General features: G+C 36.0%; 1 pseudogene across 1 annotated transcript; it reads left to right on the top strand.

The window, feature by feature from the left end:
* Nucleotides 1-14,296: 14,296 nt before the first annotated feature.
* On the top strand, nt 14,297-20,947 carry LOC114265265 (putative UDP-N-acetylglucosamine--peptide N-acetylglucosaminyltransferase SPINDLY; annotated as a pseudogene). The gene is made up of 8 exons (XR_014341214.1): nt 14,297-16,295; nt 16,406-16,579; nt 16,713-16,788; nt 18,294-18,422; nt 18,681-18,800; nt 18,885-18,948; nt 19,041-19,127; nt 19,863-20,947. The product of XR_014341214.1 is annotated as a putative UDP-N-acetylglucosamine--peptide N-acetylglucosaminyltransferase SPINDLY (transcript).
* Nucleotides 20,948-26,122: the final 5,175 nt, after the last annotated feature.

Raw genomic sequence — 26,122 nt, 5'->3', positions numbered from 1 at the left:
TTCCATTCCCTGGAGGGAGGGAGAGGTCTTGTAGACCACCTTTTTGTGGTCGTAGACCACTTTTCCTGCTTGGAGACCAGTTTTCGATTTTTGGAGTCTTCGGTCGCGCGCCTTGTCTCGGGACCGCTTAACGTTCTCCGTTTGGCTTGGTTTTCGAACCATGCCTTGTTGCCTTGGCCTAGAGGGTCATTGTGGTCTGGGAGACCACTTTTGGTGCCCGTAGACTAGTTTTCGAGGCTTCCGGCTGCATGCCTTGCCTTCGGGACTCTCGTCTTGCATCCTTTTTGGTTTGTTTTTGGTACAAACCTTGTTTTCCTTGTTTGGAAGGTGGCACAAGGGTGGGAGACCAATTCTTCCACTTGGAGACCACTTTCTTTCCTGACAGCTAGTTTTCTGGTCGGCCAACTGGTTTTCTTGGTCTTTGGACCACCTTTTCTAGTCGGCCACCACACCACTGCCTTGCTTTCTTGCTGCAGACCATTTCCCACCGTGGCTGACCACTTTTTTCCCTGGCCAACCACTTCCACTGTAGTAGAAGTAGCTAGCCGACTACTTCGGTGATCGGCAACTTTCCATCACCTTTTTGGATATATTTTTAGGGCAGCTGTTACAGCTGGAAGGCACAGAAGTCATCCTCCATACACGTAGATGGAGGGATGGCTTTAGGCCAAAAGCTTGTCCAACAAGCTTGTTGCTTGTTTTCTATAAGAGGGAGGCCCTCCCTCCCTCCTCCTGGTTCAGAAAATCTTGCTTGAGTGATACATATCATCCATATCTATACTTCTCCATTTCTCTCTTGTTTTGTGCTTGAAAGTGCATATTCTTCATACTATTGCACACAAACACAAACTCAAACACCATCCTATTGTTACTGAGGCACTTTGAGGTTGATTTTGGAGTTTTTGGAGAGGTTTGAGCTCAGAAAAGCTGCTGGAGTTGTAGCTTTGAAGTGGTTCGACAAGGGTGAGCTTCTAACCCCTTAAAACCCTTGCTTTGGTTTAAGCTTTTGAACCTATTTTCATGTTGTTTTTGGCTTGACTGTAAACTAAAAAAAGTTCTGATTTTGCATGCTTAACATGTTTGTTTAAGGTCTCTTTTGTGTTGGGGGTAGTCTACCCCCTCTTAGGCCTTGTTTGGCTTTGTTTTGTACCTTCCTTTTAAGCTATTGGGACCACCTTGTTTTGGCCTTCTCACCACTGAAACTCAGAGGAATTTCAGTGGTGGGAATGGTGTTTTGAGGTCCCAAATAGGAGAAGGTCATCCCCTCTCCTTGTATTCTTGAATGCTTGCTTCATTTGCCTTATGTTTGAGCATGTTTGTTAAGCTTGTGTTGGCTACATCTCAGCCTATTTTAGGCCTTATTTCAGCATGGCATACCACTGTTTTGACTTGGTTTTGTCACCTCATGCATGCCTTATACACTTGTAGTGTAAATCTTGCAAACTAGCTTTGTGTGTTTCATGAAGTAGCATGTCTTTCTATCTTGTTTTGAGTCCATCGCAGCATGTTCTTGGTGTTGTTTTGACATGATATACCTCTGTTAAGGTTTGGTTTGATAGCCCCATGCATGCTCCATGCACTTGTAGTGCAATTCCATGAATTAGCCTAATGTGTATCATGCTTTAGACTGTTATTCTAACATGATTTTGGCTTAACTCTAAGAAGCTTTTATCCATGTTTTAGCATGCTCTAGCTCTGATTTGTGTTGTTTTGGTCATGCATGCCATGCTTTATATAGCTATAATGCATTCTAGCTTGTTAGCTTTGTGTATCAAGTCCACTAGCATTTATTACTTGGGCTACTAGAATGATTTGGCATCATTTGTTATGAGATTTCAGTGCATGTTTCATGGTCATACACTCTCATCTTTCACTTATTCCATGCTTTGAAGGGTTGGTCATTTATACCTTAAATATAAGCCATTGCGTATGCCTTCATGCCTAAGCTTGAGAGCTATCATTTTAGTGTGTTTTTTGGGTTATTTTGGCATGATATAACTCTAATTTTTGTTGGTTAAGTTATCTCATGCTTGATCTTGATAGGTGTAGTGTAATCCTCCCTTTTGGCCTTGTATGCATCATGCCTTATACCCTTCATGCTAGCTTGTTTTGGCTTCCTTACATGCATGTTTTAGACTCATTTTGACATGTTCTAGGACTGTTTTGGGTTTCCTCGACCATATGCTTCGTGTTTTGTATAGCTATAGTGCAAGTGCCTATGCTAGCTTTGAGTTTTGAGCACCATAGCATACTTCATTTGCATCATGTATATGATTTGGCATCATTTATCATGATATTTCAGAGCTTATAGCATTGCTATGTTCCCACTTCTTTCTTGCTTTGAATGCCTTTAAGGGCTATACATTGTTGCCTAGTTTGTGACCTAGCATGTATGCCATCTTGCCTAGGTCCTTGAGCTCCCATCTCAGCATGTTTTGGTCTTTGTTTAGACCTACTTGAGCTCTGTTTGTGCTTGGTTCATGCATTTGTGCCATGTATTGCATGCCCCCTTTGTAGTCCTCTTTACTAGCTTCATGCTTTAAGGATCCTAGCATGCCATGCTTATGTTGTTTAAATGATTTGGCATCATTTCTTGTCTAATTTCAGTGCATTTAGTGTTGTTACACTTCCACATTTGTCCCTCTTTGAGAACTCTTGAGAGTTGTGCTCTTATGCCTAGTTGATGGGCCATTGCATTGAGCATGTTTGTCTTGATCTTCATGCCTTAGTTTCATCATTATGGACACTGATTTGGGCATGACTGAGGTCTGTCCATTTTGGTTTAAGTCCATCGAGCATGTTATGTGAATGTTGTTACATTGCATCATGTTGTTGCATGCTTATGTTGCCTTGCATTGTGTATGCATGCATTAGCATTGTTTGTATGTCATTAGCTTTGTTAAGTTGATCATGTCACATTGCATTGAGTATGCCATGTTGTTGTTTGCATTGTGTATGCCATGTTATTCTTCGCATTGTGTATGCCATTTTATTCTTTGCATTGTGTATGCCATGTAGTTGCATTGTTTTTTACATGCCCTGCATTGCATGTTTGCATGCTTAAGTTGCGTTGCATGTTTGCATGTTTGAGTTGCATTGCATGTGTTTGGATTAGGTGTTAGTCCAAACATGAGAAACGAGGGACGTTTCATACTTGGAGTGATGAAACGTGCCTCAATTCTCAGTCGCCGACCCTCTTGATCAAGCATGATAGAGGTCAAGGCTTTATGTGTTTATTTGTGCATTCATTTCATATTGAATTGTGCAATTTGGCTTCTTGGCCATAATGCATTGAAATGTGCGATTGGTGGCCTGGGGGTCGAGAACCGCACTCCCTTGAGCTTATGAAATGATAGGGAGAGTGGTTGTGCACACATACCTTGCAAATACATTGCCATGCCCTTTCTTGCTCTCTGTTGCAGCAAACTAGAGAAGTGAAGCAACAAGTGGTCGGCAGACCAGAAAAACTAGCTGGCCGACCACTTTTTCTGGTCTGCAACAAAGAAAAGTGGTCGGCAGGTGGTTGGCAACTCCAGAAAGTGGTCAGCCATGTTCTTACAGGTTCCCATGGTGGAGTTGAAGCTTTGTGGAGCTTGGTGCAAGGTTCTGTGAATAGTTGCAAACAGAGGCAAATCGGGGCATCGCGTTGGATTTCCGAATGAGGCAACCGAGCATACATGCACTTCTCATCCCGAGGACCTCTCTTTACTGCTTTCCTTAGCTAGTTTATGCTTTGGTTCTGTATTTAAGTAGTTAATGCGTTTAGCTGCTTATTTGTGTTGGAATAACTAGTTAGTTAACTTGTTATTTAATTAGCTTCGTTTTGTACTTAATTAGTTAGTTTGTTAGTTAATTAGTTGTGTGATGTAATATTTAGTTTACTTAGCTCAGATTAGCTAGTTAGCTTCTTATTTGGACCCTCCATCGAGAGGGCCAACTGTTGTAATAAGCGTGCGTGTGTGTGATGCATGTCTTCCAACCCCCATTTCTTTCTCCCTTTCACTTAATTGCTTACGATGGTTAGTTTTAGGGCATATTTTGTTTAGCATACCTTATGCTTCACATGCTTGCATTCATTCATTTGTTTTGCATGCACCGGGCTCGGCGCATCATACAAACCGCATTGTATTTCAATACATTTACTTGAATACATGTTCAACAGCATGTTATCAAGTTGCATTTCATATGCCATTCTAGATAGCCGAGCCTATCTTAGTTGCATTTTTGCATTTGTTGCATTAGCAATCTTAACATGAACTACAATCATGCGTGATTTCTAACTAGTTCTCTATTTTGGCTCGGAGTACACTGTGAGTGTTTACGCTTTAACATCCTTGCATGTATGTAAGTGACTGCCATGTTTAGCATGCTTGCCATGAGGCTAACTGCTTAAGTGTTTAACTGCCTGAATGCCTGTGGTTAGAGGTTGGATTGCTTGGATTGGAACAATTCATCAAAATCATGTTGCTTTTCTAAGCCCACTTGAGGGTGGCAAAATCCACGACTTAGCCTACTTGCGAGTAGCAAACTTTCAAAAATGTTTTGTTCCAAGTTAGACAATCTAGTCTATACTTGTACGTTGCGCGCATCACATAGTAATTCTAGGTTAATAGCCGGAATAAAAGCACATGTGTTTTCAAAAATAAAATATCATGTTAGTAAAGGCCGATCTTTGATCGGGCGAGCGGGGGTGCTTATTGCATGACCTTCCCTTCTCGTACCGAAGTTCCCAAGCCGAGGCAACTTTGGTGATGACGGACACGTCGCCTTAGGCACGAGTCAGGGTTTCCTAAATTTTTCCCAAAATAAAATATTTAGATGGCGACTCTATATCTGGCAAAGCAGTCCATGTTTGTCACTTCTTTATAAAAATCAGTTTTCCAAAACGATTCGTCGGATTTGGACTCTTTGGTGATTTATCAGTCTTGCATTGCACTTTGCGAGATTAGATTCAGAACCGTGACATTGAGTCCGAACTGTAGTAGCCTAGAACAAAACGATTCGCGCCCTCGCAGGGCGCAAAGCGAGAGTTCTTGGGGCAGTCTACATATCGAATATCAACATTAGTCAGACAATTCACGACATGCGTCAAACATGTCTAAATGTATATTAATTTTTGGGTCAAAATCTTTTTACAAACTCATGATTTGGGGGCTGCAACAGTTTATCCTTTATGGTTTAAATATAGCCAGAAAACTCCCATATGGTTTTGAACTAAAGTGCACTTTTTCATCTAAACTAACGGAAGGTGTATCATACACACCACTTTTGAGAATGTGTTTGATTTTCTAAAAAAAAAATAAAGTAAAATAAATACAACAAAAAGATAATTGTACCCCCCATTTTTTCCAAATTTAAAATTAGATTAATATGTTAATTAAAACATAATTAAGAATTGATAAAAAAATATATAATATAATTAAAAATTGATTTAAAATTTAATTAAATAAAAATAAAATATAAAATAATAATTAAGAATTGATCTAAAATATAATTAAATTAAATTACATTAACATGTTACAAATTGCAATAAATAATTATAAATTTAGGATTAATTTTGAACTAAAATATAATTAAACAGAAATTAGATTAAAAAGTTTTGAATTATAATGAATAATTAAATATTTAGAATTAATTGTGACCTAAAATATAATTTAAATAAAAATTATAGTAAAAAGATAAAAATTACAATAAATAATTTTTAATTCTTAATTATGAGGATATTGTGATTTAATGAAATTGATGTTAGAGATTATAAATTATGTGTATGAGAGGGAAGGGAGAAAAAATAATTAAAAAAAAATTGTACAATTTGAGGGTATTAAAGTCATTTCACATATATAGATAACACTTGCACTTTAGTCTAAAACCACATTAGGGTTTTCTGCTATATTTGAATTATAAGAGGGCAAATTACTTTGGGCTCCAATCACAAGAGGATAAAATAACTTTTAGCCTTAATTTTTTTTAAAAAAAAATTAGAGTTGTATATGCATCAAACATTTGAGAGATACCAGTATCTAATAATGTCAAATACACATGAAACACGAAGTTTGAAGAAATTAACTTGGGATCCAATGATAGAACAGAAAAGGGCAAATCATACTCGCAGTTCATGTAAGTAAATTTAGTCTCTATAATTTTAATTGTATTAATTTACTGTTTGATTTTTCATAGTGGGTAAATTTAATCTAGTTGATAACATGCATCAAGAATTTGAACAAAAATTAGGGGCGAAATGATTCATTCATAAAGGAATAGACCATTTCAAGTGGGGTGATTTTATTTACACACCACTAATACACATGAAATTCTATTTTTACACACCTAATTATCTCAATTCACATCATTTTTTAATGCACACACTTTTTAATTTAATTATTAATTAATTTTCTCAATCCACACATTAAATGTATCAATTATACCCTTCACTTAACTATTGTACACACACCCTCTCAACCCTCTTTCCACACATTTGTCCCTCATTTCACACACTGGTTCGGTTTGGAAATTTGTAGAGCCACAATGCTACAACAGTCAAAATGAAAACCTAATTGAAGAACACAGTCAAAATGAAGACCACATTGAAGAACCAAGGTCCTCTTTTTTTGAATCGGCACTGCTGATTATGAGCTTTCGGCCATAGTTTTCCGAAATTATGTGTTTATTTCATAAATTTGCTTCCGAATAAAAATGATTAGTTCGATAAATTTGTTTCGAAAAAAATAAAATAAAAAATTTGAAAATTGATGTCCAAATATAATGAAATAATTCGACAGTTGATGTCTGAATATAACGAAATATTTCGACACTAGTTGTTCAACTGAAAATTGCGAAAGGAAAAAAAAGAAAAAAAAGAGAGTTTTGCACGAAAAAGCTAACATTTTCATCACTAATAAAGTATAAACCTAGATATTAAAACAATATAAGAGTTATTATGAGAGTATTACTTTGCAAACAATAGAGGAGTATAGAGTGTGTAGCAAGCAGAGTGACAACAACAGAATAACTAGGATTTAGTTTTTTTTACTCAAAAGGTGTACATTAAGATTTTTTTATTTTTAAAAGATGTGTACAGAGTATTTTCATATAATATAATGGGTGTTAGTAGATGTCCATTATGGCCATTTTAGTTTAGAGTATAATTGTCATTAAAATAATATTTCATTAAATGTTGGCACTGAGGTAATTAGGTGTGTGGAAATAGAATTTCTCCTAATACTCTCATTATATACCATTAATAGATTAGATTTATATTCCAATAATATCCTCCAATGAAATGACCATCAAGGACAATATGAGATGTATTCTACTCATTTAAAAATTTCAAATTAAAAAATATAAAATACACTTCACACACCATCATTCATGTGGAGTTTAGAGTTTTAACATATAAACATTGTATTTCTTCATCATCTTCACCACTAACATATACTTACGATATCATTCGTTATCAATTATCTCAGCTTATTCTTTTCTCCATTATACTTCATTTTCAAACTCAAAACATTATGTCTTTGAAGATTTAGGGTTTAAGAACATTGAAATCAATTAGTTTTGAACATTTGGATATCATGGATAACAATGAGATGGTTAGTTCTGATATAAACATTGAAAAAGTTGATTTGAACTTGAAAATGTTAGTTTATGACTTGGTTTTTTAGTTTTTTTATTTATCTCATTGGTATATTGGGAAGATGAGTTTGTTCATCGTGTTCAGATAACTAGAGTTGAATTTTATATAATGTTCGATTACTTATATTTGCACAAAATAATTTTGTTCAAATTATTAAGATTGACCAAATATTAAATGTCCATACATAAAAAATTAAACATTTTGAGTTAGTTTGGTTAAAATAAATTAAAATTTTATTCATTATTCAAATATAAATTTTTGAACACATTAAATTTGTTCAACTCTATATTTACGAACATGGCTAATTTAATGAATTTGAATTGACGACGAGAGATGAGAGTTCAAGACTAACAATGAAGATCAACACCGGCGAAGATGGAGGCCGAATGAAACACTCCGCCGATTATCTAAAATAGAGAGATGACGAGATGAGACACGATGAGAGTTCAACACCAACTGTCGAGATCAATACTGGCGAAGATGAAGGTCGAATGAAACCTCCGCCGGTGATGAAGATCAAGACCGATGAAGATAGTCTATGTTGGTCTCTATTTTGAAGATTGTGGGATTTTTGTTGTGGGTAGTGGTGAAAATGAAGAGTTTTTGGTTTGTGTAATGGTATGTGTTCAAACAATTAGTGGTTTGTTAATACGTGGTTAGTAATGGAAAGTTAAGGTGTGAACTAAGATATTTTTAAACCCTAAAAATTATTTTGTGTGTATACTAAGTAATTGTGTGTACTAGAAGTATTAGCAGTATGTAAATAGAATCACCCTTTCAAATAGAAGCTTCATTTAACAATAGTTTCATTTCCTCATTACACCCTCTTTCAAAATTCAAAATTTTCATTTTATCTCCTTACACCTTACATAATCCAATGGGGGTGTTTGGCAAGTTGGATTTTAGCCCCTTTTTTTTTTTTTACTAAAATCCACATAATGACAAAATAATCTAAAACAGTTAATAAGACAAAATGTCACATCAAATCCATAATCACTTCACATTTTTTTCTCACAAACATTGCATCCAACTAAAAAAATAATCTAACTATCTTTCCGAACACAAAAATTTTAGCCTACTAAAATAGCAAAAAACTAACATAGCCTACAAAAATAGCAATTTCCCAAACACCCACAATATATGTTCTCATCCTTGATATATTTTCTTCTATTTACACCCCAAATCTCAACATCACAAACACACCACCACCACTACCTCTAATAGGCATCACCACCACCTATTCTAGCTTGACTATCTAGTCCTCCCTACACCACTAACCTCCTCCTGGCCTCCTAACAAGGCGACCCAACCACCTTCTACCACTACTCGAGCCTTACTTACCACCACAACCCTCATATTATCCATTCTTCACTGCCGTCACAATCCTTCCCTAGTCCTCTCCCATCTTAGATCCACAATTTTTGTAAAGGGTAAGAAAAATATGACCTAGGGTCTTCAAATAAGAAAAAGAAGAAAGAAAAAAAAAGAACAAAAGAACAAAAAAGGAAAAAAAGAGAGAAAAAGATGGGGGGTCATGGCAGGTAGGTTTGCAAGGGATAGAAGAGGGATTGGGTGGTGTGCATGGTTGGAAAGAAGGGGCTAGAGTGGTCCGGCGCGGGGGGGGGGGGGGGGGCGTAAAGTTGGAAAGATGGGTAGTGGTGCAGGCGGTGGAGGTAAGGGCAATGGGTGACAAGTGGTGAGAAGGAGAAGAGTGGGTATAAAAATTATGATTTTAAAATTTTAATGCTTGAGGATTGTAGAGTAATTTTATCAAAGATAAAATCATAATAAAAAAAAATTTAAATTGCCTACCTATTTTAACTTAGATATCAACTCCTCAATCATTTTTGAGTTATTTTTGTCAATCAATAGGAGAATAATTAGAAATATGAGAAATATTATAGTCAAACAATAGCTAGAAACCCAACAATGTTTGATAATCTGATTTAACACTTAAAAAGTGAATATATTAAGTGATTGTCAATTAAGTCTATTTGATAACGACAATTAATATCACTTAACAATTTAAGTGCTTATTAAAAAATAGGCTAAACCTTGATAAAATTTTAAATCATATGAAGATTATTTAATTCTGCTAAATTTATAAAAACTAAATATAAATATTGATATACACTATTATAAACTCACTAACACCATTGCCACCATTGACACCACCGCCACCACAACTGCTACTGCTACCACCACCATCAAGCCACTTCCACCACTACCACCACCACCACTGCCGCCACCATGCCACCACCACCACAATCCCCACCTTCATCATCATTGTCATTGTTGCCATAAATACCACCATTATTTTACTATTACTACCATCGCTACCACTACTACCACCACCACCATTAACACTATCATGTCGCCACCACCATCAACATCATACCATCACCACCATTACAATATAAAAATTAAAATATATAATTTGAAAATAATAAATTTTAAATTTGATCTTATGCATATCAAACAACTTGTTTTTAGTTTAGTACTAAAATTTTTATCAAATAGTTTTTCAATTCAGCATTCAGTATTCAGCATTCAATTTTCAATATTTAATTTTTAATTTTCAATTTTCAGTTTTATCAAATACTACCTTAAGTCTAACAAGCAATCATTATGCCCAAGTCCAATAACCTGTAGCTGCATACACCTCTTATAATTGGAGAGAAATAATCACTATAAAGAATTTGAACTACTCTCTATACAATTTGAACCTACAACTTCACACCACAAAGTGCAAACCACTAGTCCAAAAGCCCTAGTTCACTTTAAGGAGTTTGAATGAGCACTATCAATTAGACTTAATTGATACAATAATAAAAATTTAACGATGAAAATAAAGCAATTTAAACTATAAAGATTAAATTGACACTATAGACAAATTATAGAGATTACATAAAGATAGCTCAAGCATATTTGTAGGCCGAGATGAAAAATATAATTGAGGCCATTATGATGTTTTACAGTGTAAGTCATAATTTTCATAATCAAAATAATTTTATTTATTCAAATTTTAATATTATTTTATAAGAGAAATCCCATTTTGAGAATGTAACATATAGAGATAAAGAGAAAAAGAGTTATAATACATTTATTTATTTTATATGACTCAAGAGTGATGGATAATAATCATAAGGGTTTGTTATTTTCTATTTTATTACAATGCTGGGAGGAAACTTGCCATGAGAAAGGCATAAACAAGCCTTTTGTATTGACTAAGAGAACAGAAGGGGTACAAAAGTAATACTGAGGTCACTTTTTTTTTTTTTTTTATCAGCAAAGAAAGAGGGAAACTTTATTGATGAGATGAGCAAGTACAAGCATCAAGATACATCAATAAATGAGGGAAGTGCAAAAAACATCATAGCTAACACTCCAAAATCCCAACTAGGTTGGCATCAAGGAGGAAGCACAATCATCTATTAGCACTAAGCCCATAGATTGGCGAGAAACCAATCCAAAATAGAGAGCAAAACAAAAGAGAGAAATAAAAACTACCCTGCCACAGTAAACTCTCCAGCAACTTATAAACAATACACTAGCAAACTCCTATCCACAACAACATACACTAAGAAATTAACCCCGAAGAAAGCAACAAACAGCACCAAGAATTGCAACAAGATATGGAGTTATGCATCAGAACACTGCAAAAACACAGAGAACAAACCAAAGAATGTGCCTCATGCTGCCCTATGCACCCTATCAGATTCCAGCCAAATGCCCAAATTTACTTTTAGTGACAGATCCCATTAATCACAACAGCAACACAGCAGCATCACAGCAGCCAATGCAGCATACATCAGCAGGCAGCAGACATCAGCAGAAACAGCAGCACAATAGCAGAACAGCAGCACAATAGCAGAACAGCAGAACACTCAGTAGAACATTCAGCAGCAAAACACAGAAGCAAAACAACATTGAATTCATCAAATGCATCTCCTGGTCTAGTTAAAATTGAATACAGAATCATGAATGGAATATGAGTATGAGTTCCCAATAGAGTGACTCTTCAACCAAATGGAAACTCTAGTCTTGATAAGCTCACAGAGCTGCAAGGAGTTAGGTTGAGCACTATTAAACACACAATCATTCCTGAGCTTCCAAATTAACCATAGAACAGCAAGTGGTAAGGCTTTCCATATTTGGAATTCCTTCTTCCTGATTTTAGTGCCAATTCAGCAATCAAATAAGGCCACCACAGAGCCTGGACATACCCAGTATAAACCCCACTAATCTATAATCACTACAAGAAATTGCACTTTTGGCGACTACTTTTGGCGACAACGTCAATTGTTCGTAGCCAAAAGTATATTTTTGGTGACACAGTGATCAATTTCGTTGGGAAAAGTAGACCTTTACCAACGCAATTTACTATCGTCGCTAAAAAAACATAACATTGACTAGGTGCCAAAAATATTGGTTGGCACCAAAATTTCATAAATTTTAGCTACGGGACTTATTTTTTAGCAACACAATAAGCGTCGCTATTAGTGTGCTTACTTTTGGCGACGACTAGTTTGCGTGGGCAAAGAGTTAAACATTTAGCGACGATAACACTATTCGTCGGTAAAAACTTTGCTAGTGAAATCAAATGATTTAGTGATTTGTGTTTTTATTATAACTTTTCAAAGAATTTTAAATATTCTAGTTATTGAATTGTAAAATTAAAGTGATCATCGAATTAAATCACAAAATGAACCCATCAAGCCCAAACACATTCTTAAGTTGAGATAGCTAATTTGAGATAATCTAAACTTTTTCAAAGAATATTAGATTATCAATTTCAATATATTTGGTTTTATTTTCAGAAACTTGTTTAAGATTTTTTTTTTCCTGAAAAACCTAAAAACAATTTGGTGGAAAAATAAAAAAATACTTATTATTTTTGTATAATTTTATCTTTTAGGAGGTCATAAATAATTTAAAAATATATTTTCGATTTATATAGTTCTCAAATTAGTTTTAATTTTTTTTAAAAAAAATTAAAATTATTCTACTTTTATTTTTATTTTTATTTTTATTTTTTTGGTGATTTGCCTCTAAAAATTGAGGCAGTGGAAAGTTACCAATCAAAATTTCCTCTTTTTTTCTAGGAGGTAAACCCCTCGTCACTCTCAAAATTTCCTCTTTTAATTTCCACAATGCACAATTTATGTGGTTAATGACATTAAAAAAAATAAATAAATTTAAAAAAAAGCGCCAATGACCAAAAATGTATTATATTTTTTTTGGTATCAAAATATATACAAACTGTGGCTTCTAATTGGGTTTTAGAAAGCTGTAAATTAGATAACCTAGAAGAGAGGGAGAAGAGAGAAGGTTCGAAGGGGAGAGTGGTTAAGCGGCGCCAGATTTCGAAGGGGAACGATCGACGGCGGCAGCGATCGACGGTTCGGCAAGACCGGTTTGGTGGCAGCAACGCTTGGCAATTCGAGACTGGTTCGTCGGCTCGACAGTTCGGTGGCGAGACTAGTTCTTCTCTTCGATCTGTAAAAAATCTCAGGTATGTTCAGATTCCCCCTCTATCTCTCTCTCTCTCACACACACACACACATTCATGTAAAGCACTATGTAAACATTTGAGGTTGTAGTCTCTTACGGTGGAGGATCAACAATTGATGATTGCGATATTTCATACGATCTCATGTTGTATAGGACAATTTCTGAGATTTTTGAATTACATAAGAATATGACTAGGTACACTTGGGAATTCAATAGATTTCATATACCTTGTGTAAGTGAATCCTAATCATGTTATGCACACAACACAATATGATCTCATCTTGTATAGGAACATCTGTGGGATTTTAGAGTCAAATAAGCATATGATTAGATCACGTGGGAAATGAAGCATTGGGTTTTCTATACCTTGATTAAGTGGATACTAGTCATGGATGTCTGAAAAGCATTAACTGTAACCATTTATACTAAATTGTAATGTCTGCTATTGATTCATGAATAACTTTCTGAGATGTGTTGCTTTGCAACCGAAGATCGTGAATGTGCTTGTGCAGGACAAGGATGGTATAATTTCAGGGTATATTTACTAGAAATCTTGAATTAGAACAGATTAGATATGACTATTCAGTTAGAAAGGTTTACATGGTGTTGGAATATAGTATGAAGTAAAGCAGAAAATAGATAAGTTTTAGCAAAATGCAGTTGATGCCCAGTTTCTGGTCTATAAAATTCAGAATAAGAGAGAAATGTGTGTAATATTCTGATTGCTTTTGGATTGGCTTATCAATCCAGGAAAATCATCCTTAACCATGTTCCATGACATAAAGTTGAAAAGAATATCAGTGTTTCCGGTTCAAGTCTACTGCAATACATATTGCTATGGCTCCACAGTGATATTGACTTATATAGATTGTCTTGTATCGTTATATCATTAGTGACAGAGATATTTTTGAAAGTGTTGAGTAATAAACTACAATTTGGATAACTTTTACTACATAATGTTGTGATAAATAACAATGGGCCTGGAACCAAACATTGCCTGAAGTTTTTGAAGTCTATTGCTAATTGTTTCCATATCCTAAGATTGATTGACAACCACAAAAAGAATCAAAATCTGACATATTAAAGCTGCACTTGAATCAGCAAAGAACAGACAAAGAAAAAGAGAAGAAAGAAATAAAATTAAAAAGCTACTGTCATCCTTGTATGCAATAATTGCTCTTACATTAGTCTGCCATAAATTCTTGAGAAAAAACATCAATATAGTTCAAAATGATGATATAATGTAACTTGTAAGGTGGATGTTTCTGGTCCTTGCACATAGGGTGGTTGCATCCAAGCATAAAAGTGAAGCCATGTGAGAAAACAAATATACCTTAATGATTATTGTGGTTGCAATATTTCCAGGTATAGTAATCTGTAAGTAATTGAATTGCTGTTTTTATTTTGTGTATTTGTCTCAAGGAAAGTGGTTGACCTGAATTAGTTCTTGGTTTAGTTAGTTCCAAGCCTTTTTTTTATTATTTTTATTTTTAAATCACTGTTATTATTTTGGAATAGGATGTGGCTTTTGTCATTGATGACTGGGCTGTTGAAATTGCACTTAAGCATTACAAGAAAGCATTCACTGAACTATCAATTTTGTCAAGGACAGCTATATGTTGCCATGTTACACCATCTCAAAAAGCACAGGTGCTCTTTATTAGTTCTTGAATGGTCTATTAGTTACAATCATTTGTAGATTATTTTAGATTTACTTTTTTTCTTTTTCTGTTTTGGTAATTATTATTTATTATTATTTTTTAAAGACTTTCCCTCTACCTGTATACCTTGTAGTAGTAATATGAACATAACTTGTACAAGGTACACTTTACTAAAAATGAAAAGGGGCAAGGGAAAATTATAGAACCGTGGTGACTAGGGGAAAAAAAATACCTATCAGTAGAGAATCTATCTCCCACTTTCTTCCCCCTCCTTGTTTATCCTCTCACATATCACACACTCTCTCTTCCCTCTCTTTCTTTTCTCACATCATGCATACTCCCTCTCTTCTCTCCCTATTTCCTTCTCTCTTTCCTCCCTCCTCTCACATCATCACACACTCTCTTCCATGGTTGAAGAAAAGGCTGGTTAGAACCGGGTTTTTGCTCCACCGTTTCAGTTATTTACCATTGAGAACCAAAATTGCAAGTGAATTGGCCTCGTGTTACATTTCATCAAAATCCTACCATTGTTATTTCATAATTCATAAGTTATTCCAAACCTAAATTTACTCGGTATCCCATTGTTGTCATTGGTGCCTTTTTGTTAGTTGCATTATATATAAACCAGTTTACTTAGTCATTGACAAGCCATCCTTTTTTTTCCTTAATTGTGCTACTTTCTTTTCTGCTTGAGAATTCACGACACTGTTAACATTTTACTTGAAACATGAAGTAATCAGCTACTTGATTGAAGGATCACCTTCTGTGCTACATTTACATGCATAACCCAATTCGGTTATAGCTTTATACGTTGTTTCTCATATGATGCACTTAAAAGTCATCAACTATTGTTTCATTTGCTTAGTTTTACGGTGCTGATAGATATCAGTTATGTGAAGGGCAGAAGTTTGATCCATGCTTTGATTCTTGTAAAGCATGCAGAAGATTATTGTGCCTCTTGCTTGTCTCCATTCATTTTCCTTTGCCCCAACCTGTACAGAAATAGATTTATAATTTTGCATAACATGTTAGTAGCAATAAGAGTTTTGTTGTAATGAGGAGATTTAGTTGATCTAGATTGACATAAACTCTGATCATTTTTCTTGAGCCTTGTCCAGACTGAGCAATGTTTTGTTTGGGCTAGGCTTCGTATGCAAGAAACATTCACAATTTTCTTTTATGTTTTTAGTGCATTTTTATTATGCTATGTATGCAGTTACACATGGTATGTTGGATTTTGACATTTGATCTACAGAATAATTAGTTCTTGCAAAAGTTTTGCGTGTTTACTTCTCACATTCAATCAATTTCACTTGATGCAGTCATATCAGAAGGCTCTGAGAGCGGACCCTTCATACAAACCTGTAGCAGAATACCTGGCAATTGTTTTGACAGATCTCGGAACTAGCTTAAAGCTTGCTGGCAACGCTCAGGAGGGAATACAGAAATATTGCAAAGCTATTAAAATAGATCCACATTATGCTGTACATTTATAGTCCTCCAACTTTTAGTCTCATTTTTCATGGACGGAGCGTTTTCCTTGCTTCATAAATATACATGTACCCGCAATAATGCACTGACCTTGCTTGTGCAGCCTGCATATTATAACCTTGGTGTTGTTTATTCTGAAATGATGCAATATGACATGGCCCTTGGTTGCTATGAGAAGGCTGCATTAGAGAGGCCAGTATGCTGAAGCCTACTGCAACATGGGTGTCATCTATAAGAATCGTGGAGACGTGGAATCAGCTCTTGCCTGTTATGAGAGGTTATCTACCTTCTAAGAATCATGTTTGTTTTGTGTTGGTGCGTAAAAATATTTGGTATTTGCTGATACGATGTACGCTTTATTTTTTGTTTTTGATAAGTGCCATGTATGCTTCTTGCTTGTGCTTTCTCAGGTGTCTTGTTGTGTGTCCAAACTTCGAGATTGCAAAGAACAACATGGCAATTGCATTGACAGATTTAGGAACAAAAGTAGTTTTTAAGACCATTGTTGGTGCCAAAAATAATCATCATCTAGTCACATGCTAAATTGCATTCCATAGTTACCTGCAGAACTTTTGCTATCCCCTGACAATTTTATTATTAGCTTTGGTCTATGAAGGACCGACACACTATCATCTCATGTATTATTGTCCCAGATGTCTGAGACACATACTTCCGAACATGTCACCGACTTGTGTTTGAGAAGCGAAAAATAGTATCCAATTTTTCTTTTTTAATTTTTTAAATTATGGACATGTGATGGACAAGACCAGACACATTGCCAGACACTTGCTTTTATTTATTTATTTTTTCCCTCTAAAAGAAAGAAATTTATTGAAAGAAATTGACCATGGATAAAACAAACTCTCGTTGCAATTGATGCTAGTGTTATTGGAACTCTAGATCGAAGGCTTTAACACCCACAATTAAAACCCTTGTTGAAGCCCTAGATAGAAGCACCCATCATGATTGAAGCCCTTGCCGAAGCCCCCATTGCGATCGATGCCCTAGAATGACCACACCTAATTGTGATTGAAGCCCTTGCAAAAGCCCCCATCATAATTGATTTCCTAGACTGATGACACCTCATCAAGACCCAAGCCCTCAGTGGAGGGAAGGCTATAGTTGCTCGAGTTGAGCTTGCAGAGACACATCTAGAGACAAAATGTACAAATCGTAGTAGATGAGTTGTGAAAGGGAGAAGTCAAAGCGATCGTTTTGAATATTTTTTTTTATGTTGTAAACTCATGTGCCTTGTTGGCTTTGTTAATGTAGTAGATCCTCGACCTGGCCAATTTTTGGCCACATGTTAGAGAATAAAAATTCAATTGTATAATGGTTATTTTAGACAAAATTATTTATTGAAAAAAGTGATTTTATTTAATTTATATAAAATTATATATGCATATATAAAATAAAATTTTAATATATTATTTGACGTGTATGTGTCCTACTTTTGGAAAAGTGCTCCACATGTTCTAGTCCTACTTCTGGAAAAATGCCGTATCTGCTTGTCTGTGTCGTGTCCGTGTCCCGTACCCATATTTTTTCTTAGGCTTTGATTTGTGACTCCTGGCAGTACTATGGTCAATAATTTGGATGGTCTTAATGTTAGATTAGTTCTAGTTGATGCAATTTTTTGGTGATTTTGTGCTATAACACATTTCATGTTTCTTCAATATAATTGTTAGTCTTCCATTCATCAATGACGCATATTAGATCTATTTAGATGACACAAGTTGATGTCAAAAATAAATTTTACTTTTTAGTGTTCACCTATAGGGGTCTTGAGAAACAACATAGTGCAATAGTGCCAAAATTCCCCCATAATAAACATGGATTATATTAAGGAAGAAGGAGAGAAACTCCAAGGATCATTTGTAATAGTTTATCTTCCTACATTAAACACTTGCTTGTAGAAATCATTTTGTTCTGGTTTTTTATCATTCACAATTTTATTTTATTTTAAAATTGTGAATTCATGATATATTTAGGTTAAATTGGAGGGAGACATTGACCAAGGTGTGGAATACTACAAGAACGCTCTGTATTATAATTGGCACTATGCTGATGCCATGTATAATCTAGGCGTTGCATATGGGGAAATGCTGAAGTTTGACATGGTAAATTTGTAGGAAATAAAACTTTTGTGTCTCTCTATCTCTCTGCTTTTCATGTCTTTCATTCTGAAGCAAACTTCACATGAATGAAACTGATCTCCTCAAACATTATTCTCTACTAGAAAGTACATTATCTTTATTTTATTTTTTTTCCTTTTTCCAATCATCGTTCATTTTCTTCCTTTCTATTAGTTGCTTTAATGAGAAATTTGATGCATTTCAAATCTAGAACTTGAGAATATTTATTTAATATATGTGCAGGCAATTGTGTTTTATGAACTTGTTTTCCATTTCAATCCTCATTGTGTAGAGGCATGCAACAATTTAGGAGTGATATACAAAGACCGTGACAACCTTGATAAAGCTGTGGAGTGTTATCAGGCAAAATTATGATGCTTATGTGCAAATTTTAAGTCTCAAATCATCGTGCACTTGATATTATAAAAATTATTTATTCTTCTGCAGCTGGCTTTATCCATCAAACCAAATTTCTCACAGTCCTTGAACAATCTTGGTGTCGTCTACACTGTCCAGGTTTAGTACCTATACCCGTTCAAAAAAATCTTGTTTTTGGAAAGGACAATATGCAGTTGCTGATCGATTTTACGTTTTATTTCTTTTTACAAGGTAAAATGGATGCTGCTGCAAGTGTGATTGAGAAAGCTATTGTTGCAAACCCTACATATGCGGAAGCATATAATAACTTACGTCTCTTTGTTTCTGTCTCTCACCCTGTGGTCATCACGTTTTTGGTATGCTGTTACTTCCTCTTTTTGTTAACATGGTAGTTATTGCTGCTCTTTTGATTGTCATTGGTATTATTGGTGTTACTTGTCAAGGGGGATAAAAAAAGATTGTATTTGTGAATGTTGCTTCTCAGCCAAAATTCAAGGTTACATAAATGCAGTTTTCATTTGATACTGAAGTTAATGTTTTTATTTTTTATTGGGATTGCATTTCACAAACTTGAATTGGCTCTTTTACGTTGTTTTCATTTATGGGTGAAAGGGAATTTTTGTGACACTTCTTTTGCGTTGGTTGATTTTATGGGAGAGTTATCTTTGGTGGATGGATTATAGTTGGCTTTTTGTAGACCCTAGACCTAGTGTATGGATGGAGGATGTGCCCCTTTGTTGTCACTTTATTAATTTACCTCAAAAAGAAAGAAAAACAAAAAAACAAAAAAGAGATAAGAAGAAGAAGAAGAGAAAAAGAATGCTTGCTGACACTGCATTTGAAAAATCAATACTACATATTGTGTCTGTTGATTCTGTTAAGTGGTGATGTCTAGTATCCTAGGTTTTCCAGTCTTACACATTTTTATTATTTGGACACAAAAATAATGTTCTGTTTTGAAATTCTCTCTCTCTCTCTCTCTCTCTCTCTCTCTCTCTCTCTCTCAGTTTTATTATCGATTAGTTTCTTAAAATTCTTTTTGTATAGGGGTTCTTTATAGAGATGCCGACAATATAACTCTGGCCATTGAATCTTATGAGCAATGCCTTAAACGAACATTTTTTCATTTGTTCTCAGAGGTTTACCCCTCTAACATTTTTCCAGTTTTGATTAAATCATTTTTATGGGTTTCTAGTTCTGAATTTCTTATGCATTTTATATTTTTAATTTTTTCAGTCATCATAAATCTACAAAACCTACATTGCAGACCTAAAGGATGCGAGGATCCCATACAAAGATAGCCCGAAACTGTTGGGGCTTTTACTGGAATTTTCAAGTTCAATTCCTTCTTTATTTGATCAATGGAAGGTAAGAAGCTCTTTTCTTTTAGCTGTTGTATCAGCAACAATATTCTTGTGGGCTATTGATGACCCTATCTAGTGCTGAAAAATGATAAATTTTGGAGCTTCCTCAGTTGAGTGCAATTTGGTAATGCAAAATTAGTAACTAATTAAAGAATAAAATCCATTAAAGAGGGGGTCTAATTTTTAAGATAGAGAAACTTGACTTTGCACAAAATGATGAACATGCTAAATGGAATATGATTTAAATTTTGATTTCAAGTGCCAAATTAACCATTACATTTTGAAATTCTACAAATTTGGATGCTGACAGTGTTTAGTAATACTAAAATGGCACTAAAATTATCAATGTTGTCAAACATGATGTTAATGTTATGTCAGGTCCTACGATTTCGGATTTTATGTTGCACTTATATTTAACGTCCCTCTAGCTAGTGTTTTGATTGATTGCTTTTTGTTGCATAGCCAACATTTCTTGATATGTATGTTAAATCAATTCTGAATGCAAAAGAAAAGCCAGCAATGGGTCTCAGTGAAGCTTTCCTTCCACTATTTACTTATTTGTCGCATGAAGATTTTAGAAGTATTGTGGTCCCATCATCTGTTAAAAGTAAATTTGCATCACGAGCATCTATCCTTGTAAGTGTAGATTTACAAATTTGAACATACTAAATTCTAAATATAGAATTATTGTTTAACTACAATAATAGTGATTGCGTTGAAATTCAATTTTTGTTACCAAAAGAAAGAAAATATGGCTCCATCTTTACTATTTCCAATCGGTAACACACTACAATAGTGATTGCCTTGTTGCTTAGATGTTCTTCATCTTTAATTCTGTTGGTTGCTGCTGCTGCTACAGAATTTTGCTGGGCTGCTGCTGTTGTTGCAATGTTGCTGTGAAGCGCGCTGCTACTAGATGCTGGTTTGCCGAAAATTTGGGTTGTTAGTTTCATGATTTCATTTTGTTATCTACTGTTTTTACTATGGGTTCACAATTTGGTTGTGTGGACGCGCCCCGGGGGCCTTGCTACCACAATCCGGACTCAAATTGTCACGGTTCTTAATCTGATCTCACAATGTGCAATATGAGATTGATAAATCACCAAAGAGTCCAAATCCGGCAAATCGCTTTGGAAAACTGATTTTAAGAAAGAAATGTCAAACATGGACTGCTTTGCTAGATACAGAGTCGCCACCTAAATATTTTATTTTGGGAGAATTTAGGAAACCCTGACTCATGCCTAAGGCCACGTGTCCGTCATCACCAAAGTTGCCTCGGCTCAGGAACTTAGGTACGATTAGGGAAGGTCATCTCATGAGCACCCCCGCTCGCCCGATCAAAAATTGGCCACTACTACACATGATATCTTGTTTTTTAAAACACATGTGCTCTTATTCCGGTTAATTAACTAGAATTACTATGTGATGCACACAACACACAAGTATAGACTGGATCGCCTAATTTGGAACAAAGCATCGCATGTCCGTTTGTTTGGAAAATGGTTTGAGGTTTTCTACTCGCAAGTAGGCTAAAACACGAATTTCTATGAATTGATCCAATTCAAGTAATCCAACCTTCACCCACAGGCATCCAGGCAATTATTTCACATAAGCAATTAGCCTCATGGTATGCATGCTCTCATGTTAACACTTACACACATGCAAGATGCTAAAGCATAAACACTTACAGTGTACTCCGAGCCAAAACAAGAAACTAGTTAGTAATCATGCATGATCCTAGTTCATGTTAAGATGGCTAATGCAACGCATGCAAAATGCAACTAGAATAGGCTCGGCTAATCTAAAGTGGCATATGAGATGCGACAATTCGATACATGTATTCAAGTTGGAATTGAAATACAATGTAGTTAGTATGATGCGCCGAGCCCGGTGCATGCAAGATAGATAAATGGATGCAAACATGCGAGCATAAGTATACTAATTGAAACGCATCCTAAACTAACCGTCATAAGCTGGTAAATAAAAGGGAGAAAGACATGGGGTTGGAAGGCGTGCATCACACACACGCACACTTATTACAAAGTTCGCCCTCTCGCGGAGGGTCCGAATAAATAATACAAATTAACTAATTAACTAACTAACAAGCTAATTAATTATTACAAAACACTTAACTAATTAAACAAATTAACTAAGCTATGAAAAGCAGTAAAACAGCCTCGAGAAGAGGGACGAATGCATGCTCGGTCGGCTTCGCTCGGAAACCCATCGCCATGGCTCATGTTGCCTCTGTTTGCACTGTTTTGGACCTTTGAAAATTGTGAAAATCCTTGGGATACTTCCGAACCACCTTGGGGACATGCTGAGAGGCCATCGGCCAAGAGATGGGACCACTGGCCAAGTGAAGCAGGTCATCGACCAAATATGGGGCTCTCGACCAAACATTTATAGCCGACCGGTACTGAAGATGGCCGACCGGCCATACCTTCCTGCAGAATCCTGTTTTGCTGCAGCAGAGGAAAAAAAGAGCATGGCAATGCATTTTCAAAGCAATGTTTGCACGACCACCCTCCTTATCATGTTATGAACTCAAGGGAGTCTAGCCCTCGACCCTTGGGCCACCAATCACACATTTCGATGCATGATGGCCAAAGGTGTCGAATGTGCATTTAATATCAAATGAAATGCACACAACACAAAAGGGGCCCCCAACTTCTATCATGGTTGATCAAGAGGCAAGGGATGCAAACATGCAAGCAAAACTAATGCAACGTGAGCATGTTAATGGCAATGCCATGCAAGGCTAATAGTAACAAGCATGCCAAATGCAATGCAACCTAAACAAGCATGCAAACATGCAAGGCATCTAACAACATTCATGCATGTAACAACATGTGAGGCAAACATGTAACAACATGTTAGGCAACTTAACAAGAGGTGCATGCCAAATGCAATACCACTTAAACATGCAACAACATGTTAACAAGCCATGTATGTAACAACATGCAAAGCAAGGATGCAACAACATGCAAACGATGGACTTAAACCAATATGGGCAGCTCTCAAATAGGCCCAAATCAGTGGCCAAAATGCTAAGGGATAAGGGACAAAACCACATACAAACATGCATGCTAATGGACCATCACTTTAAGCATAAAAGGGAAACCTTTAAGCACACGTAAAAGGAATGGAAAGCATGCAAATGTGACAGCATTACATGCTCTGAAATGAAGCTAGGAGTGATGCCAAATCACATAAACAAGTCAAGCATGGCATGCTCAAGACTGAAACCTAAGACTAGTCGAGGGACTTGAACCAAAACTACACAAAACAAAGAGCATATGGCAAGTATGACCCAAAATAGTCCTAAATCATGCTAAAGTGAGCCTAAAATATGCAATGACCAAAGCCAAAATAAGCTAAAACAAAGGGGCAAAATCATGAGGCATGCAAGGCCATCAAAGAGATGTTACACTACACCTAATGCAACCAAACATGGCATGATTTAAGCAACCCAAAACAGAGTTATGACATGTCAAAATGAGCCCAAAAACCCACTTAGATGGCATCCCAATGACCTAATCATGGAGACATACACAATGGTCTAAACATGGAGCACAAAACAATAACTCTTCAAAGCATTGAAGGGGTGGAAAATGCAAGCATACAAGCATGGAACATGGACTGAAATTACATTCTAAGTGATGCTAAACCACTGAAATGATCCACATAGAGCATGCTAGCAACTTGGACACTCAAAGCTAACAAACTAGATTGCATGGTGGCCATACAAAATAAAGCAAGCATGACCAAAACAATGAAAAACAGAGCTTAAGCATGCTACAACAAGGCTAAAAGCTTCATGGAGTTGAGCCAAAATCATGTTAGAAACACGTGTTACAACATGCATATTAAGGCCAAATCAGGGGATTACAAGACAAGTGTATGAAGCATACATGGCATGTCTAAACCAACTCAAAATAGAGGTGTATCATGGCAAAACAAAGCCTAATACATGCTGCAATGAAGCTAAAACAAACTAAACACACATGCTACCACATAAGCCATTTATGCAAGCATTAAAGACAACAAGGAGAGGGGATGACCCTCTCCTTTTTAGGACCTCAAAACCACCTCTCCACCACTAAAAATCCTCTGGATTTTAGTGGTAGAGAGGTTATGCAAAGACCAAAACAATGGCCAAAAGGTATGGCCCAAAAGAAGGCCTAACAAGGCCTTGGAGGGGGGAGACAATCCCAAACCTCAAAGTGACCTTAAACAAAGTTCTAAAACACAAAAAATTAGAACTTTTATCAGTTACAGTCGAAGCTTAAAACAATAAGCAAGATAGGCTAAAAGCTCGTGCAAAAATGGGGAATAAAGGAGGTAGGTTCTCACCTTTGAAGAACCTCTTCAAGACCACTCCAGCACCTTCCTTGGATCAAAACCAGCCCAATAACCCTAACAACAACTCCTTAGAGCCTTAACAACCCAAGGATGGTGTAACACTTGGTGTCTTAGTGCAAAACTAAGAACAAACACCCCTTTAGGGCACAAAATAAGACCAAACTAAGAAAAATAGATACAACACTATATCTATCCTCCTTAACCCTAATTTTCTGAACCCTGGAGAAGGGAGGAGGGGCTCCCTCTTTATAGAGGCTCAAATCCTCAAGCTTCCAAGAGAAGCTAAACAAGAGGCAAATCCCTCCATACACGTGTATGGAGGGGAATAATTGTGCATGCCAACTGTGCCAATTGGCACTAAATATCTACATAAAGCAGATGAACAAGGGTCGGCCAGCAGAAATGGCCGATTGACCACCAAAAATGGCCGGCCGACGGACCAAAATATTTGTCCGGTAGCAAGAAAACAAGGCCGGGGGCCTCAAGCCAAGGCCGGTGAGGTGTGGGGATGGCCAACAGGCCATTCCCTACCCTCAGAAGCAAAAACACAAGTGTTTGGTGCACAACCATGCACAAAACAAACAAGTCAAGAGGTCTTGAGGCAAGGCACGACCGAAACTTTCGAGAACTCAAGACGAACACGAACATGGAGGATCATCGAGTGTTCAAACGATGACGTCCAAGTCTTGAGGACGGTCAAAAATGGGGTGTCTACAGGATGTATTTGAGTATTTTAGTGAGTTTACCCTTTTAGGTTTTATACAACGCTTCCAAAAGCATATTTTTTAGCAGTGTTTTTTTGCCTACACATTAACTTTAGGTGATTTAATATCAATGTTATTAGTTTGTAATAGTAGTGTCTGAGGGATGCCTCTTGTAAATATGTAAATCTTATAAAAAAATATATTTGATTTCTAATTTTTTTTGACGCTACAAATTTGTCATTGCCAAAAAGTAAAGCTTTCTCGACAAACAACTTGTCGGTAAATGTGTAGCCAAATGTTTATTTTTGCCCACTCATATTGTGTTGCTAAAAGTGTATTTTTTGCCAATGCTGATTTGTCGTTGCCAAAACTAAAGCTTTATCGACAACCAAATCGTTGGCAAATGGCAACATTCACCGATGTAAATGTGTCGCTAAAAGTTACTTTTACCCACTCATATTGTGTTGGTAGAACTGTATAAATTGCCAATGCCAATTTGTCATTGCCAAAAGTAAAGCTTTAGCGACAAACAAATCGTCGGCAAATGGCAACATTTACTGATGTAAATGTGTCGCCAAAAGTTTACTTTTGCCGACGCATATGTTGTTGGTAAAAATATATTTTTTGCCCATGCAAATTTGTGTCGCGAAAAGTGACACACAATCATCATATTTGAATGACTTTTACCAACGCAAGGTAAGTTGCCGGCGATGGATGAAGGCTTTTATCGACGACTATGTTCATCGCTAAAGGCATTACTTTTACCAATGCAATGATAATTTCATCGGCAAAAACTTTTGCCTACGGGTTGCCAACGTAGCTTTGTGTGTTGGCAAAACTCTTGGCCAACGAATTTTCCCTTTTAGAAACATAT

The sequence above is a fragment of the Camellia sinensis genome, chromosome 9, assembly GCF_055761805.1.
Source record: "Camellia sinensis isolate YWXY chromosome 9, ASM5576180v1, whole genome shotgun sequence".
Lineage (NCBI taxonomy): Eukaryota > Viridiplantae > Streptophyta > Magnoliopsida > Ericales > Theaceae > Camellia > Camellia sinensis.
The sequence above is the reverse complement of the archived record's forward strand: the minus strand, read 5'-3'. Positions and strand labels throughout refer to the sequence as shown.